This window comes from Taudactylus pleione, unplaced genomic scaffold (assembly GCF_031769625.1).
Source record: "Taudactylus pleione unplaced genomic scaffold, aTauple2 ptg000360l, whole genome shotgun sequence".
Taxonomy (NCBI): Eukaryota; Metazoa; Chordata; class Amphibia; order Anura; family Myobatrachidae; genus Taudactylus; species Taudactylus pleione.
The window spans coordinates 4,060,330-4,078,214 of record NW_028284761.1 but is presented as its reverse complement, the minus strand read 5'-3'; the positions used below and the strand labels follow the sequence as shown (position 1 = coordinate 4,078,214).

The following is a 17,885-nucleotide window of genomic DNA, read 5'->3' as shown; positions in this document are numbered from 1 at the left end:
CCAGGAATATTTTTGTCTTCAATGACAATTATATTCCCTGAAGGATAATTTTAAAGATTAGTCATGTGTACATGTGTACATTAGTCATGTGTTTCATCAATGCTCAAGAATTGCTATACAGTACATATTTGTCACTTGTGAATAATATGGGGAATAATGTACCCTAACTCTACGCTTATTAGAAGGGACTTAAGTGCTCCGTATCTTTGGTGAGTTGTACTTTGGTTAAATATGTATATTCAACAAAAGATGGACATATTTTTTTTAACTAATAACTTCATCAAACACACTGTAAATAAAGAAACAAAGTCAGACAAAATGGAGAGATGTCTCTTTTATATGGTGCATCAATTTTACTTGTTTTGGAGATTGAGGATACTGTGTGGCCTTACTGAAGGTTAGAGGACATCCCATGTGGCCTTTTTAGTGCTTCAGAGTGCCTTTTACTGAACAATATACTAAGATTGATTACAGTTAAATACATTAGATATTTATTTTACTAAAGGAAAATATGACCAAAAAAAATTGTAAAAATATAATAAATATTGTGTGTTAACTTCTGAAATTAGAGGCAACACAAAAAAAATATTTGAAAAATGTATTGATGGATCTTAGTAATAAAGTTGTAATGAATTGTTAAAAATGTAGATATGAAATATAACAATTAGAGCTGTGTAAAAAAGTTTAATGTACAGCAATCATACTAGACTTAAAGACACCAACTATGTATCCTTATGTTATCAGGAAAAACAATACATACAGTATTTTGCACTTGAGGTGAAAGTATTGCAAATAAAACCAAGATATACTATAAGATATTCAGATATACATTTTTGGCTGGTAAGCCATTATTTAAAATAAAGAAAAAAGAAAATCAACTGGATTTCTCAGACTTTAAAAGACCAAAGGGGATTAAAAGCATGTGGGGGAAAACACAGATCCATTATAGAAAATGAAATTACTGGAATCTAGATGTTTTGCCAAAAGCTTTTAACAGGCTACTTATTTATTAATTCATGCAGAGAAAAATGTTGCACAAACTGTTCAAAATCTTGGAACAAAGTAGAACCATTTATATGCACCCAAGTATGACAAAAGATAATGTTATCCATTCAGCTGTATAAAAAAAAAATCTTTATCTGCTTTTTGTGAATATCAAGGCGGTTCAACATTTAACAAGTGAAATCGTGTTCAACAATAAAAATATGTAAATGGAAATAAAGGCTGCTGAAGGCGACTTCAAACACTGTATACAGTATGGGCATGTTACACATTCAATTTCAATCACATCAACTTGTACAGTACATAAAGATAAAGAGTCCATTTGCTAAAGATGTACTGAATAATAATAATAATAATAATAATAATAATATTATTAATATTATTATTATTATTATTATTATTAGGCCACCAAATTACTCAGCACTGTACAGAAAATAATGGTCATTAATCAGTCCCTGCTCCATTGGAGCTTACATTTTATTTTCCTTGATATAAGAACACACACACACAAGAACAAACACAAAAGAATACACATACACACACAAGAAACAAACACACAAGAAAAGACACACTATGGACCCTAGTATGCAGCAGCCATTTCAGCTATCAGTGTATTTTTGGTTTATGCTGATCTTTTCAATTTAGAAAAACATGTTTAATTGAAACATTATATAATAATATGATCTACCTTTATTAAAATATTATGTTTAATTTATTTCTATCCTATGGAACTTGTTTATTAAGGTAATACAAATACAAGGTAAAAGAGAGGGTTCAAGGCCAAAATACCAATAAGGTTGTACCTCAAAACTTCTTAAGTTCAAACTTCTGTAACTCATTGACGTTAAGACAAATAAAAAACGAATATCTCTGTACATAGTATAATTTTATTTTACTGAAAATATTACAGGGTGTAAGGCAACAGTTACCCAAAATGTGACTTTAATATATATTAAATGTAAATAAATAATAGATTAAAAAAATAAAATCTGCATCTTTGGCTAATATAATTATGTGACATACAGTATCCAAGTGTTCAAGCAGAGAATTAAATCCCCAGCAGAAAAATAAGATTGCTTTGAATATTACATCATTTGTTTGTGTTTTGCCATTAAGTAATGTATTCTTTTTTGGGGTTTCTTTTCTGTGCGAGGGAAGGGGGGGCTTGGTCTCCTGAAGAAGCTTAGGGCCTGATTCATAGGTGGATGCTGCTGCCAGCATTGCTGCTGTGATTATATGCAAATGTTAGTATCAGCCCTTCCCCTAGTGTAGTAGCCTATGTTTGAATGAGCAAGGACTGAGACGCCCACTTTCAGCATATCTCCATGCTGTAACACCATCAGTGCACCACCACTCACAACATCAATATGTGCACCTCCTCTGTGGCAGTTACAATTTGTCCTTCTGTCTATGGCCTCACAGGCTGTGCAACTGAGAGCCGCTTTCACCGACACACAGTCAACTCTCACATAACATGCCCATGCCACTGACTTTTTTGCGTTCACTTCTAGTCAGCTCCCAGTAACTGCCGGGGAATTTCCATGATGCAGCCCCCCCCATTTCAGCTACCATCTATACCGTGCGCAGTAGCATCTTTGTGTGTACACTTTGTGTAATGCATGTGCTGTAGGGGTTCTTGGGCAGTTTCAAATAATTGCTCAACTATGTGAACATCGCTATTGCACATGGATTTCATGCTCCACTAAATCAGGCTCATAGTATCTACTTCAAATTTATTCATGGTCACTTTATTTCTTTTTTGTTTTCATTTTAGTTGTGTATTCTTACTTTCATTGATACAGAAATGGATAAACAATTTACACAAAATTTGGTGAATGAGTATCAATAGTCAGATTCTGAGTAAATTCTCCAGGAGTAGGCCAATAACAAGGGTTGTGTTCACCCGGTGCCCCTCTTCTTGCTCTGCAGTTATTGTTATGTGACCTTATGATGTCACATGCATCGTGGGAGGTATGCCAGAACATGTCACCTCTCAGCCCTACCATGGCAATGTCCAAGAGACACAGTAGGAGATTTTCATAGTAAAGCTAAAGCAACATCTTTATCTGCCCTTGATTATCTCCAGTACCTAACATACAATAAACCTAATATGTAAGTCCATGAAAGAGTAAAACAAGGAATACTCATGCAAGTATATGGTCACAGTACTGTATAAAATGGCTTTTATGAAGGGACAAGTGAAGGCAGCAAGGATGGTGTAATGGCTAGCATTACTGCCTCACAACACTGAGGTCCTAAGTTCCAACTCCATCACGGACCTACAGTACGTAACTGTGTGGAGTTTCTCCCTGTGCTTGTTTGTGTTCCCCCAGGTACTTCAGTTGTCTTCTACACTCCAAAAATATAGTAATTGGCTACAAACAAAAAAAAATAACCCTAGTGTGTATGTGTGTGCATGTGGTAGGGAATACAGATTGTAAGCTCCAATGGGACAGGGACTGATTTGAATGGCTAAATATTCTCTGTAAAGCGCCTCGTAATAAGCATGCACTATATGAATAACTGGTAATAAATAATAACTGTTAAGATATTGTCCCTAGTTACTAACTGTTCTAGTGGCTAAAACACTTCCTGTTGTGTTCATGACCCTCCTAAAGGAACTATAATGTGCATAAAAAATATGTACCCACACCCCCAAATATCAAACCTTTATCACATTCACATTTGGTTATGATAAGGTCTTGTGAATGTTGTTAGCAGTGAACAGTATGATCATGTCTAGATTAACAATCTACAAGACAATGTTCTAGCAAGCTGAGACACAGCTAAAGATAATAAAAAAATAATAATTAAGTCACTGTCGTTAATTGCACTGTAGCTGCCATTTTTGTTTTTAACACTTACAAGAGAATTTCAAATACTACAGCACAGACTAAACTGATAAATCTGGGATTACTCTAATATATACTGTATATATATATATTTTACCAGAAATACTAACTGATGATCTAGACAAAATTGAGAAATGAATGGGAAATTGACACTGATAAGCGGATTAGTAAATTATCTACAGTGGAAGTAGCAATTCAGCGAAGTGCTTAGGTGAAGGAGAGAAAAGACAAAAAAGACACAGCTTGCCAGAACTCTTACTCAGCAAAAACACAAATGAATTAAAATGATTTGCCCTTCTGCTTATTAAAAGAAAACTGTTTGATAAATCTAACACTCTGCAAGGTCAACTTTGTGCTTAAATACATTTTAATCAGTAATGCACCATGATTGTAATAATTGGCTACATGGTGCACTTTTATTTATTTATTCGTTTGGCATATATAACATCTCTTCTTACTCAGAATGTCAGGGGTTACATAATCCCCTATATAAAATCTAAATCATGTGAGTGACAGAAGGTCTTGACTCCTAATTATAATTAGAGATGTTTGCAGACCCCCGTGTTTTGGTTTTGGTTCTAAATCATCCTCCTGTTTTGGATTTGGCAAAATTACCCTAAGTGTTTTGGTTCGAAAAATTGATAAAAACAGGACCCTTTTTTTAGTATTATTTACATGAATTAAATTTATTTACAGTCATTTCTAGTCAATTTTGACCACCTCATAGCACCTGAAATCATGAGAGAGGAACTTAAATGCAATTCAAAATACAAGGGATCTGGTTTTTAGATCCAACTTCTGAGGGGACCTGAGTCCGGGCTTTGTTCTACTAAGAATCCCAAAGTGATATGAGTCAGGACTCAGTTCGACTTGGAAACTCAAAGTTTGAGTGTGTTCAGTTTTCAGCAAAACTGAATGGCTCATCTCTAATTATAATGAGCGATAATTGGTGGTTTGTATTCACTAGATCACATGTTCTCAAAGTCGGCCCTCAGGACCCCAAACAGTGCATGTTTTCCATGTCTCCTCAAGTTAAATGATTAGCTCCTCCTATGGAGTCAGTGAGTAATGAATACACCTGTGCACCTGATGGGTGACCTGGAAAATGTGAACTGTGTGGGGTCCTGAGGACTGAGTTTGAGAACCACTGCACTAGATCATCTCAACAGTGTTGAGAAAATACAATTAATAATTATAGATATTGAGCATCAAATAGGATTAAATATATGCAAGGATTAAAGCTGGCCACACATCTAAAGATTATCTGTCCAACCAGCCAAGTAGTTGATCGGTTGGAAAGAAAATCAGGTAAGGTATGAAAGCAAATGACAATCAGCAATTTGCTCCTAAATGCTGGAAAATGGACAAAAACTGTTATTTGACCAAATAGTTTAGATCAAACATTTAACAAACTTGTCTGACGACCATTATCATCTGTTTTCTGGCATTTAGGAGCAAATTGCTGATCATCATTTACTCCCATTCCTTACCAGATTTTCATTCCAACCAATCAACAAGTTGGCTGGTTGGATGTAAGTTGGTCTAGTGTGTGGCCAGCTTAAGGCTTTAGAGACGTATTAAAGAGTAATATAATAAAAAAACTGTGTTATCTAAAGAGGTGGGATTGAAGAGAAACTTCTCAAAAAAAAAATTTCTATGATTTGGTATAGCATATTTTAGCTGTTCAAGATTTGTATTTTATATATATATATATATATATATATATATTATAACATTTTATATATATATATATATATATATATTCTGTTGTAAATAAGCGGCACTTCCAGTCTTTCAATGGAAACCAGTGTTTACTGCATCAGTACATCAACGTTTCAGGGCCATCCCCCTTCATCAGGATGGCCCTGAAACATTGATGTACTGATGCAGTAAACACTCATTTCCATTGAAAGACTGGGAGTGCCGCTTATTTACAACAGAATATTGGAGGGGTTTCACACCCCAGGGTGAGCACCCCAGCGGGACAATTACAGCTCAGAGTATTTTTTGAGTGCCGGTGATACAATATGTATATATATATATATAAAATATGTATATATGTATTCTATGAGCTACTGGTACCAGACAAAGCTGAAATGAGGAGACTGTAGGTGAATAATAGTTATCATGCTTGCTATTGGAAATGCTGAAATTATTTAATCCAGTTTAAATAAATTAAACATAATTTGGCTGTTTCGAGGACCTCTAAATTATTTGTGGCGCAATCATTGTATTTTTGTGGTTCAAATTTGTGGTTTAGAGTTCAATATCATGCTTCAATGCTGGAATTTGTGGCTTGGATACACAGTAAAAAAATGATGTGAAAATAAATTATACAATGTTGCTTGCTAAAGCTTGTATTCCTATATTATTTGGTGTTTAAACAGTTTTTTTTACAGCAATCATTTTATATACATTTCATAATATACAGTAGAATAAGGTGATTTAATTCCAAACATATTTAAAACAGCTGGATTTGTGCAACTTGCTCAAATTTAACTAAAAGCTGTAAGCCTTTCTAAAGTTTAAGAAATTGTCTCAAATTTTCCAACTAAAGCAGATTCTGCCAATTGGTTCAAGAATCCAATCACTATTGTGAATAAATTAAGATGTAAAACTGAGAAAATTTTAAAGATGTAATGAAGAGAATGGTCCTTCAATGGCAGGAGATTCGACCATTTACTGTTGCAACCCAAAGCATTTTCAACCCCCAAAATAAACAACATATTGTTTGACAGTGATGTTTCCAAATACCTTGTAATGTGCTAGAACAAATAGTAGCATTTGCATTCACAAAGAAGCTTTGCAAAGATTTTGAGGTTCATAAGCAAGTCTTTACTGCTGCACCTACTATGTGATTTTACTATGTCATCTGTTGTTCAGCACCTGGACACTGGGCAACTGCACTTATCCTGGTTTGGCCCTGTGTGTTACAATTATTGATTCAAGATATTTAGGTTATGTTGAATCACAAGTGGAGAGGAATCTCACGTCATTACTGTTATTATTCAGAATGACTACATCTTATCTAATTTCGCTCTTACTGCACTTCACTGGAATGAGTTTGGCTGAAGACAAGTATCCTGTACTTATGTAATTATTTATATATATAGCCACAGTAATAAATGAAGGCTCTCCATGACTAATAGACATAAATCAAATCACCAACGCAGTCTAGTGTATAGGCAATGTTTCGGAGAGACAAACTCCTTTACCAAGAGGTCATTTGATTTATGTCTATCAGTCCCGGAGTGCCATCATTTGTTACTGTGGCTTTTGTGATTGAAGTGGGAAGAGCACCAGGGCAAGAAACATCTGCTTTTGAGATTGCTGTATTTTTTGGAATATTATATATACAGTCAGGTCCATAAATATTGGGACATTGACAGAATTTTCAGATTTTGGCCTCTATTCACCACCACAATGGTTTTGAAATGAAACAAACAAGATGTGCTTTAACTGCAGACTTTCAAATTTAATTTGAGGGTAATTACATCCAAATCGGGTGAACGGTGTAGGAATTACAACGGTTTCAATATGTGCCACCCACTTTTTAAGGGGCCAAAAGTAATGGGACTATCAACTCAAAAGCTATTTCATGGACAAGTGTGGGCTATTCCCTCATTATTTCATTATCAATTAAGCAGGTACAAGGTGTGGAGTTGATTCTAGGTGTGACATTTGCATTTGGAATCAGTTGATGTCGACTCTCAATATGAGATTCAAAGAGCTGTCACTATCAGTGAAGCAAGCCATCATTAGGCTGAAAAATCAAAACAAACCCATCAGAGAGATAGCAAAAACATTAGGTGTGGCCAAATCAACTGTTTGGAACATTCTTAAAAAGAAAGAATGCACCGGAGAGCTCAGCAACACCAGAAGGCCTGGAAGACCACGGAAAACAACTGTGGTGGATGACAGAAGAATTATTTCCCTGGTGAAGAAAAACCCCTTCACAACAGTTGGCCAAATCAAGAACACTCTCCAGGAGGTAAATGTATATGTGTCAAAGTCAACAATCAAGAGAAGACTTCACAAGAGTGAATATAGAGGGTTCACCACAAGATGCAAACCATTGGTGAACCACAAAAACAGGAAGACCAGATTAGAGTTTGCCAAACAAAATCTAAAAAAGCCATTACAGTTCTGGAACAACATCCTATGGACAGATGAGACAAAGATCAACTTGTACCAGAGTGATGGGAAGAGAAGAGTACGGAGAAGGAAAGGAACTGTTCATGATCCAAAACATACCACCTCTTCAGTGAAGCATGGTGGTGGTAGTGTCATGGCGTGGGCATGTATGGCTGCCAATGGAACTGGTTCCCTTGTATTTATTGATGATGTGACTGCTGACAAAAGCAGCAGAATGAATTCTGAAGTGTTTTGGGCAATATTATATGCTCATATTCAGTCAAATGCTTCAGAACTCATTGGACGGCGCTTCACAGTGCAGATGGACAATGACCCGAAGCATACTGCAAAAGCAACCAAAGAGTTTTTTAAGGTTAAAAAGTGGAATGTTATGCAATGGCCAAGTCAATCCCCTGACCTGAATCCGATTGAGCATGCATTTCACTTGATGAAGACAAAACTGGAGGGAAAATGCCCCAAGAACAAGTAGGAACTGAAGACATTTGTAGTAGAGGCCTGGCAGAGCATCACCAGGGATGAAACCCAGCGTCTGGTGATGTCTATGCGTTCCAGACTTCAGGATGTAATTGCCTGCAAAAGATTTGCAACAAAGTATTAAAAAGAGAAAGTTAGATTTAGGATTATTTAGTTTGTCCCATAACTTTTGGCCCCTTAAAAAGTGGGAGGCACATATAGAAACCGTTGTAATTCCTACACCGTTCACCTGATTTGGATGTAATTAACCTTAAATTAAATCTGAAAGTCTGCAGTTAAATCACATCTTGTTTGTTTCATTTCAAAGCCATTGTGGTGGTGAATAGAGGCCAAAATATGAAAATTCTGTCAATGTCCCAATATTTATGGACCTGACTGTATATATATATATACATTATATATGTATATATATATATATATATGTATATATATATTTCAGTTAAGCTAAATTATTGAAACTTAGGTCACCTCACTACTGGCACAGTATTATACTAAGTTTCTTTGAATATGCACCTCTGAGCATTAGCGCTGGAAGGTTTCCATGGTCTATATAATGGCCTCTGTGAACAGATAAAATAAGACAAGGTGTTACTAATTTTTCTCAAGAGAGGAACTGACAAATTCTGAGCCTTTATATTTTATTGAATTAATTGTAGAACTTTATACATCCGTGACAGGTAGTTAAGTCTCTATGGGCTTCTGTCAGAATTTCTTAAATGTCACATTCTCTGGTTTTCAAACACATACGTTTCAATTGCCTCACTGACTATCTTTTTGAATCAATGCTTACATCATATAATGGCTGCTGCCATCTTGTGTATTAGTCCTGTATGTTGTCAAATTGCTCTTTTTTTAGTGTCGCTCTTTTTTACTTTAACCAAAAAATTTTTTTTTTTCAAATGTTTTTTGCTTTATAGTGAATGTTTTAATCATTGTGTTGGATCAACATTTGAAACCTAAAAAATGATATCATAAGTAGGGATGTGCAGGCTCGGATAGGTTCGAGTTTGCACATTGAGTTCGGATTTTTCCCTCCAAAAAAACGGAACTCAGAAAGAGGCAAAACGTCATCTTGCATGGACGAACATCATCATTCCTGGACTTTGATGATCGACCATGCAAGATGACGTTTTGCCTCTTTCTGAGTTCCGTTTTTTGGAGGGAAAAATCCGAACTCAATGTGCAAACTCGAACCTATCCGAGCCTGCACATCCCTAATCATAAGATTTTACACTAGGTCAGAGGTTCCCAAATGCGATCCCCAAGAGTTCAAGTTTTTTTTCCTGTGGTCAAGCATGAATACCCTTAAAACCTAGACTGTTTAGGTGCCTTGAGGACTTAGTTTGGGAACCTCTTCACGTATTTGCCACACAACATTATACTTACTGTCAGGCATGTATCTAGGGGTCCAAGCACCCCTAGCAAAGTAAGGGTCTCCCCCCTATGCTACCCTAGGCACTCCAAATGTCACTCCTGGCCTCCTCTGTGTCTCTTCAAGCCTGAAGATGCAGTGCTGCACCCAATAGGTTTTACTTGGAACTGTGGAAAATTGTCCCTTCACCCAATACTGAAACAATAGCTCAAGACAGTAGTATAGTACAAAAACACAATCTGAAATACATCACATATTTCACATTTTATTTATTGAAGCCTGAGATGTATGCTCCAATCACCCAGGATAGAGCAAAACTGTGCTGGGGCATAGGCCACAATTCTCCTCAATCCTTTAGAACCAAATGCCCCACATTGAGGGGAAAAAATATTCCAATCTCCCTTCACCAAATCTAAAGGGGACCCATTGACATCCCTTACCTCTTGGATCAAAAAGCTTCTTAGGGTGCAAGGGTCTTCAGGCTTTCCTCCACCACAAGACTTGGGATTGAACTTCTAATTTGTTAGATATCAAACACACATAACTATCCAATGTGTGGTTGTTAAGTTAATAGCAACTGCAAATAAACATTAGGGGTAGTGTATATTATACACAATTACAATTAAGGAGAGAAATCTTAAAAAAATATATATATTTTTTTTTTATTTATAATACCATATGCTAATCAAAAGTAATTTAATATTTTAATGTTAACTAAGTAGATATATAGTGCACACATTACTTCATTTACAAGCATAAAGTTTAGCAGCTAAATATTTTGCATATATACAAATAATTTTGCTGCTTATACATTTTAAGTGTAAATTATAGAACATTTGCACTTTCTCCCCATTTAAAGGATTAAATAAAAGGTGATTAGCATATGGTAAGTATTATAAAAAAAAAAAAATACATATATTTTTTATTTGTCTCCCTAACATAAATGGTATATGATATGTGTTATGTAGAAGGCTATGTTTCCTTAATAAATAAAGAAAGCTCCTTGGGATGGAGCTTGTGCTGGTGGCTAGAGAAGAAGCTGGGTGCCTAGCAAATAGTGCCATCCCCTCCCCCCCCAACAGCTGGCAAGTTACTTCCTCATCATGGGGTAGTTATGCCACACTTACTTTCCATTAATAAAACATTTGCCACTAGATACTTTTTCCCACAGTATTTTTATCTGTAAAGTGTACCTAGTACACAAATAGTTGAGAGCATTTGCATAACCTGCACACTTCAAAATCAAACTGTTCAACAGTAAAAGTCAATAAAGTCCATGTATATGAACTTTTTTTGTTCTTAGGGTAAAAAATGAGGGTAAAATATATCTAACCATCAGTTTCATACTCTCTAACAGTGTAACTAACTCAAAGCTTTTTAAATAAGATTCTCTTACACAACTGGACTGGAAACATACAGTATACTGTAGTATTCTCTCAATGTCAAAATCCCACCACATTGACACCAGTCCGACATCATTTGTTTGAACTTATTAGCATCAAATGCTCTGTCCAAAGGTGATGACTGTAGGCAGGTATAGATAGAGAACTCATTTACCTGGTCCCCTTTATATTGCAAGTCTGCTACAGTAAGAAAGGTATTAGATACAGTTATTGGAGATACAACTAGAGAAAGTCCATTTAATGATCAGAAGCATTCTTTTTGAACCTTTAGATCTACTTTGCAAATTTAAACTCATTTAAATTTAGTAAAGGGGGACCATTTACTGTATTATTACATTATTTCAACATAATATTGTAGACAACATAGTCCACTAGCCCGATCCGCCCAGCCATGTCCCCAACCTATTTTGTCCACTAGTAATTGGATCTGTAGGCGCAATTCAGAATTTAGGAAATGACGATGTTTCCGCAGTTGAGCAATTATCAGTGTCTTCTACATGCATCTGAGTCACGTTGCGCATGCATCAAGTGTCATTACCATAGACGCTTACAATGATGCTTCATGTGTAATTAGATTGACAGACAGGGGTCATTTGTGGGCAGAAACTGGGAGGTGGCGCTCAAATGCAGGCCTCTCATGACCATTTTCAAGGCGGGTCTCTACTGCCCGTATGCAGTCAAAATGGCTCCAGCATTTCATTTCTGGCTCCCTTCCTGCACGACCATAGGGTTACACAGAAGTCTGATAATCGACTGATCTATGGTCGATGCTATTTGCAAAGCCGTTGATGGGTGTCTCAATACAAATCCCAGCAGCTGCGACATTTGCATACTTACAGAATATACTTACTGTATACAGCCTCTACATACAACATTGCAGCTCAGGCGGCAGTAGCGTTTATCTCTGAATTAAACCCTAACTGTGACACAAATGTCTGGTAAGCCATCGCAGCCAATCAACAGTTAGCTTTCATTGTTCTAGTACCAGTTAGGTAATGAAGGCAAATGTCCAACTGGACATTATATGATTTAATGCAATTAGAACCTTCCTTATAAATAACACATAAGCCTAAAAAAAAAATCACTCGCTGAAACATAGATCCGAGATGTCAGAATCATTTAGTAGTTTAGATACAAGCTGTCCCCCAGACCACACACACACCAATAACAGTGGCAAGCTACTCCTTGTTATGTTACTTACAAGTTTAATAGATGCTCCACCAATAGTCACTTAATCTTTCCTGATATGTGACTGGAGTCTATAGAATCACTACTGTATTGTAGGACTGGTTTACAAAGCTCCTAGGCTATTCCTCACCGTTATATCAAAACTTTTGAATTAATATCCTGACAGCTAAATTTTATCTAAAGGACAACTTAAAAAAATATTAGCTGATTTATACAGAAAAAATACTTAAATATTCCCAAAAAGCTATGTAAATTCCCCATACATTGACAAAATATAAAAATTTAATTTCTCTCCAGCCTCATCCTTCTGAGTCTCTACATCTTCAGCCATCTGATCAGCTCCCCTGTGTCTCCTTGCCTCATCTGCACTATATCTTTCAGCCTTATTCTCCTTTTTCTGTGAGCCTCATTCTGTGAGCCTCTTCCTGTGTCTCTCAGCCTCATCCACCCTGTGTCTTACCCCCATGTGTCCCTCAGCCTCACCTCCCATGTCTCTCTGCCTTATCCCCTCATTTCTCTCAGCCTCATGATTCCTCTGTGTCTCTCAGCCTCATGTCTCCCGTGTCTCTCTTAACCCCCCCTGTGTTTTCAGCATCATTCTTCCCTTGTCTCTCAGCCCCAACATCCTGTGTCTCTCACCATCACCCTCATGTCTCTCAGCCTCATCCCCCTTTGTCTCTCAGCCTGATCATCCTGTATCTCTCCAGCACATCCCCATGTGTCTCCCCAGCCCTGTGACTTGAGTTCCCGCAACCCCTTCATCACTTTGGCTCCAGCACTCCCAAACCTGCCCGACCTGTGTTTCCCCAGCGCACTCTGACCTCCTGCTGTCAGTTGACACTGCTTCTCTTTACTGGTGGCTTGGATCCTCTCCTATCCAGTGGCATGACAGCATGATGTCACACAAAACTGCACAGGCAAAAAAACAACTTATTTGTGCCAGCTGCTGGACTCTCTTTCTTTCTGTCTTTGCTGCTCGAACCTGGTATAAGTATCCCCTTTGTACCCCCCTGTCACTGGGCCTGTAATCTGGCATATATATTATGTATTTGTGTGCGTGTGTAAACCAACTTTTTCATTTTTGTATATGTGAGACATGGAGTTGTTTCTGATGTATTAGAGGGTTTTCATTGATGCCTAATAGCAAAAAGCATTTTTTTGCACATATAATAAAAGTTTTACAACATTCCAGAAGGATATAAGTATCTGTGCAAGTGCTTGGCACAGAACAAGCACATATGCTGTTGTTGCCAACCAGAAAGTATCTCAAACTCTGCCTATTGCTAAAATATTCTAGGCCTGCTTGTAAAGTGCATGCTACTGCAGATGCGACAGCGTATTTCACTGCAGAGTGACTGCATCTTTATGCTAATGCTATAGCCAGTGGAACAGAGACGCTCACCTGCTGCGATATTAATCTGCTGCTATGCGTATTAAGATGCACCATTGACCGCATCGTCAATTGCACCATGAGGCGCATCATCGGAGATTGCACCTGCCTTATGGCAAGTGCAACTACTCCATTTAAAAATGGCCACTGCGGTCAGTGAAACTGAGTTTTAAGACACAGTCACTGACTGCAAGGCACCCGCATCTGGCTAATACCCCCCCCCCCCCTCTGTAGAAGCCTACCAAAATTGACTCTCTCTGCATCCAAATTTTTTCTGCGGTTCCTGGCGCTTACCATCGGGATGCATATGCAGAGCAAGCCACGCACATGCATGCTGAAAACATCAGCCGCTAGGGCACGGCATGTACACTGCGTGCACCTCTGTATCAGGCCCTCTAAAGTATGTGCACCTCTTTTAATCATAAATTGCATTCATGTTGCAGCCAACTCTACCGATGACCCTCTTTTTATATTTTCTGTGCAGTTGAAAAATGCTACTGTATTGTTCTTTGTTGTATTAATAAATTTATTTATTTATTTAATTTTGTTTGTTTTTTTAAAGCTGACTGCAGTCTCATTAAATTGGATTACTGACAGGAAATCTCATATTTGTAGAAATAAATCTTCCACTTAGCGTCACTACATCTTCTAAAACAGTTTCTGTTCTAATAATATCTGATAACTGTTTCTACTAGTCAATGTTATTAGTAGCTCATGTACATAAGAAAACTTGTACTTTAGGACTAGTCCTTTAAATGTGCCAGATATCTTTAAATAAAAGTTACTGTTACTCATAATAGTACAACAGTGCTTTCCATTTACCCCCCCATTCCCTATTTTACCCACTCATCGCTCTTATTACTCCTGGATCAAAGGAAGACTAAGTGAATTCAGGGAAACCATACACTGTCGCTGCCTTGAAATGCAATTAACAGCAAGATGATTTTAAACATTAAGCCGTAATGTTGTAGTTAGAGCATAGAATGATGTGACAATAAGTAATGGTGATATGGTATCATGTTCTGCCTAATTAACCACTGTACCATAAAGGATATTGCAATGTTAATGAGCAATATGCCAGATAATTGGATAGCGTGTTAAGCTTCTATGCGCTGCACATTTTAGGCATGCAGCAGTACTTTATGTGTTTCAAATAAATAATGGTAATGAACGAGGTTACAGAATTGCAGAAATAAGAAATTTATGCTAAACCCTTACGGATGGTAGAAAACACAACTGTTAAAATTAAAACTCCACTAGCACAATCTATTAATTTATTCCAAGCCACCCCTGCTCTCCCCCCAAAAATTGTATTGTTTGTTATATTTATTCTGCTTCTGGATACTGAATGAGAAATAGTGATAATTATTTGCTAATATAAAATCTTGAATCTTGGTAAAAAAGCAGATACCTTAAAGTACTTTCTAGCTGGTATTGAACACCCATCCTGAGGAGCTTTTTTAAAAAAAATTCCCGGGGCAAGGTTGAGAAGGGTGAGCCGGTGGACCAATCAGATACCACAATTAAGATTTGGCATCATGTAGCACCTCAGGATCTATGGCCAGGGGGAGGGCATGTTAGTAAAATCTATTACATAGATGGGGTAGTGCAGTTTTGACAAGAACATAAATACAGCTTGAACATGTTTGGGATAATTTACAAAATTAATTGATAAATAAAGTACAGATTTTAGCAATTAATGTATAGCTACTGACTTCAACAGTACCAATTAATCAGGGACCTGACAAAAGATAATACATTCATCCATTTATTCCCTAGCCATGAGCCTCATATCACTGCATTAAGATGTGCATTGTCGTCCCTTAACTTGCATATAATTTTACAGAATGGCAAGCAGAGAATCCCTGCATAGCATGCTATATAGTGAAGTATAACAGTACATGGCAATATATGGCAAGAAAAAAACAGCTTACATTATTATAAAAGGAAAGTATATAATCTGGACCCAATAGAGAAGATGGACCCCAAAGCCAATAAGAGTTCCATATCTACATCAGTTACACCCTTGTTATAACTGTAATATTCATCCTAAAATTATTATTTTTACACAAATTGCACTAAATAATTATTTAATCTGATACATTTTTTTAAAATATTTTTAATACAGTTTTCTTATATATTGTTTAACCCTTTAAAAAGAGCCACCTCCTAAACAATTAGTTTTGGCTAGTCTACTGAGAATTCCTGTCATCCATAAAGTTTTCTCACCTGCTAAAGATAAATGGCAGTAATTGCTGCTATATTGGGAAGAAATTGAAATTCAGTAGGTGAATCTTTAAATAGAAAGCAACATTTACTGATACCCTGTATTTCTGCTGTGGAGGTCTTAAAAAATAATTTATCATAAAAAAGCACTATTACATTTTTCCTTTCATTCACATACAAAAAAAGTACAAGTCCTAAAGCAATAAAAATGCCAATGTGTTGCTGGTTACATAGTTATATAATAAGCTTTAAAAAGACACAGGTTTGTCAAGTTCAACTTTCAGGAATTCTGTTTGTATTGATCCTGGAGAAGGCAAAATTGAGATGCATATAGGTAAAAATATAACTTTATGACCCTAAAAATGGCAGTTGGATAAATTAAACAGGTTATTAAACTCTGCTAGGTTAACTATTAATTATTGCTGCAGATTTAAAAATGGCATTTAATTAATTCTTTATAATGATGAATTTGCTATCATCACCACATGTAGAAAACATTTACAGATGTTTACCATACCTTTCAACCTGGCAACTACAGTATTCAAGTCAGGACAACCAGGTAAGATGGCATTGCCTCAGGTCCGGACCGTATACAATCTACTTCTGAAGGACTAGACTGGCCCTTCCCCAAAGGACTTACTCAACTATTCACCACTCTAACCAGGACTATCCCAACTAAATCCAGACAATTGGAAAGTTTGGTTAACTACACTGAAAGTAAAGAACCCATCTTATGCTCACTATGCTTGGAATTGACAAATTCTTGCATATGTGTTTCCAGCAATCTTCACAAAGCATTTCTGCAAGTTGATAACACAGACACTCCTCCCCTTGTACAATGCAATATAGGAAAGTTGTATACACCATATTCTATTTGAAATTTGTTCATAGACATAAGCTAGCACAAATACAGATTGCAAAATTAATTTTCACAGGTTTAAGAATGTTGAAAAATGCATCAATTATTAATAGCCAGATATATAATGTATATTGAAAGTAAAAAAATTAAAATAAAAATATGTATATATATATATATATATATATAAAATATTTTTACTTTCTCTTGTAGAGCTACTCAATTACGGGTCCAACATTTTTCAATGTATTTCCTATATAAAATGTTGGTTTGGTTAAGCAATTATTATGCAATTTAAGAGGTTGCATATGGAAAAGGAATAATCTGTAAGAGAATAGTATCTGTTTTTTTAGCGATATAAAAATGATCAAAGGTATTGTGAGTTTAATTTTAAAAAAGGACAAAATAACATTTTTGCAACTTTATATTTCATAATTTAAGGATGAATTTCATGTATGCAAATTTATATTTCATAATTTAGGGAGATAAAATGTGAAATAATTAAATAAATAAATATTATTTCCATTACATAGCATAGTAAATTATTATATATATATATATATATATAAATTCACTAATTTATTTATTTATTTTGGGACAATTTATTATATCCTGCAAACATAAGTCAAGGTAAAAAAACTGAAAATAAAACATTTTCATGTTTTAAGATAGAAAATACTTGATTTTAAATGTTTTAGTAATTGAAAACATAAGATATACATTATATAGTTAAAGTTGACAGATATGTCTTTAAAACTGTAATATCATGCAAGGTTATGTTTTTAATAAGTAAATAATATAAGCAGAAATAATAGTAATAATAAAAATAATAGCAATAATATGTTAACTAAAAAAAATGTTTTCTCTAATCATGAAAAGGCTTAACACATTTACATTAAATACAAGTGTAAATGGTCTTTATAGATCCTAGTAAGTGAGATTTTTCACTATATCAAATCCATATCCA

General features: G+C 35.8%; 1 protein-coding gene across 1 annotated transcript in view; it reads right to left on the bottom strand.

Moving 5' to 3' along the window:
* Window positions 1-17,885, bottom strand: part of CSMD3 (CUB and Sushi multiple domains 3) — a 1,208,248-nt gene that overhangs the window by 664,109 nt on the left and 526,254 nt on the right. The gene's annotated exons all lie outside the window — the stretch shown is intronic.